The sequence below is a fragment of the Agrilus planipennis genome, unplaced genomic scaffold, assembly GCF_000699045.2.
Source record: "Agrilus planipennis isolate EAB-ADULT unplaced genomic scaffold, Apla_2.0 scaffold4, whole genome shotgun sequence".
NCBI classification, from domain to species: Eukaryota; Metazoa; Arthropoda; class Insecta; order Coleoptera; family Buprestidae; genus Agrilus; species Agrilus planipennis.
The window spans coordinates 2315259-2317417 of NW_020442463.1; the positions used below are offsets into that span (position 1 = coordinate 2315259).

Genomic DNA, 2159 nt, shown 5'->3' on the forward strand with positions numbered 1-2159 from the left:
TGTAGAAAAGACATTGAAAAGACTATGCGAACATTATTGGTTTCCGCGAATGAGACAATATGTGGAGAAATACATATCATGTTGTATTCCTTGCCTATTCAACAAACGCCCGACAGGAAAAAAGGAAGGATTTATGCATCCAATTGAAAAAATGCCAATACCTCTTCATACTTTACATCTTGATCACGTTGGTCCGTTCCCCAAAAGTCGACATGGAAACATTCATTTAATTGTAGCTGTTGATGCATTCACAAAGTTTGTATTTCTAAAACCGGTAAAATCAACAAATACAAAACTTGTTATTAACTTCCTACAAGAGATCTCAGTTCCACTGAAGAATCAGTCACCGAACAATATGATCCCCTCGGGACGAGGAGATGAGCAGGATGGCCGAATGTAAGAACTCAGATTATTTCAATATATAATATTTCAAATACACCCTAAAATAAAAGCCAACTAAGGGCAGTATGTTCGAAAATATTTCAAGGACTCATTTGTTTAGAATAGAATAACACTTCTCTTGAGCTCGCTCCGTCCCTAGATTACCTATGTAGCTATGGGAATGTCTTGTAAATACATACATATACTATATAGTTTTAACTATCCCGTTCCCTGTGTCTTAAACTTAATCAGGGCAGTGTATTAAAGACAGTGAATGTGTGCAATGTTGTGTTGTTTTTATAAAAGGGTGAGTTTATTCACTGAGCGTTCTGCCTGTTTTATTTGTCTACCTTTTGAATCACTTGATAAATGAATCTTCTGCATGAATAATGTTTATTGATAAATAATTACTCGATGTTGATAATTCGTATGTATGTGGTTTTGATGTAGTCACTTGGAGAAAATCACAATGCGAGTTCGCCCTTTGTGATAGTTTTCTCATTAAGGTAGCTGGAGAGGTCACACTGCGAGTTCGCCCTTTGTGACCATTGCACCCCTCAGTACCGACCGTGCCAAGTAAATGGTCAAACCCTAGTATCTGAAGAGAGTACATTGCGAGTTCAGCCCTTTGTGCTCATTGCACATCTTAGTACTAGTGGTAATGTGAATGAGTAATATCGGCGCATTGCGAGTTCAGCCCTTTGCGTCTAAGGGTGATACTGGAGCGGACATAATGCGAGTCTGCCCTTTATGTCCATTGCACGTCTCAGTATCATTCTTCAGTAACTGATGTATTCAGTAATACATTGACAATCATGCCAATAGAACACGAATTATCAACTCACACATACGTTTGTTGAGAGGGGCACGAGCGCGCACACTTGTGTTTTCTTTATTTATAGGCTAGACCCAGCCATGGACATGGACCTGACCCTACTGACACCTGTTATTTGACCACATTAATAAGTTTGATGTATACTAAATCACTTATGTAAGAGAGATACAGTTTATCTACCTATTTACTTATTATAAGTGCAAACATTTATCTACCAGCGTATCTATTTATCTCTCTTATCTTCTCTCGCTCTTACATTAGTTTGTTTGTTTGTTTGTTTGTTTACTCTTTTTGATGGTCTAGAAGAGGTTAAAACCTCGCCCGTCATCCCTGAACCATGTCTTACAGAAACTTTTATTTGATTTCTATAACTTTTAACGTTAGCCAGCTGCGATAAAAGTTGTTGCTTCTCGCCTACCGTGGTTGCCTTCTTCAATAGCATTTTAATAGTTCGTACAGCCTTAGTACAGTTCTTCAGTCCGTCGCGCGCTGCATCTTCGCTGTAGGTTGTCTGCAAAGTCTTTACTAATGAAGTTATAGTAAAAATCAGAAGCTTAAGAACCTTTTTGGCTGACATGATCTGAAACGTGAAAACATCGGTCGTTTAATAAAACATATTAATCACTAATATTAGTAGAACACGGATTTAAAGCAGATGGCCTGTATAAAAACTGCTCTCAGAATTACATTAAAAATAAGTGTTATTATGATGAATATTATCACATACTACACAGTGAAAAACAAGGGGTAGTGGTGTTTTATCTGAAACATTTGATACTATTACGTAACAACACCTCGTGCAAAAATGGAAACCTACCTCTTTCAAATAAAATAATTCGAAGTGGTCTGTATTCTATCGAAACTGCCAGACGCGGATCGCGATTTCGATCTTTTTGGATCTCATCAGCGCGTCGCAGGCAGCTCCGACAGAACACAGACCAAC

The 2159-nt window shown here is 38.0% G+C and overlaps 1 long non-coding RNA gene across 1 annotated transcript in view; it reads right to left on the reverse strand.

The window, feature by feature from the left end:
- Positions 1 to 1477: 1477 nt before the first annotated feature.
- The window catches only part of LOC112906556, a 2046-nt gene continuing 1364 nt past the window's right edge, over positions 1478 to 2159 (reverse strand). The window contains exon 3 of the long non-coding RNA XR_003232416.1: positions 1478 to 1796. This is a non-coding gene — a long non-coding RNA (uncharacterized LOC112906556). The remainder of the gene's footprint in view (positions 1797 to 2159) is intronic.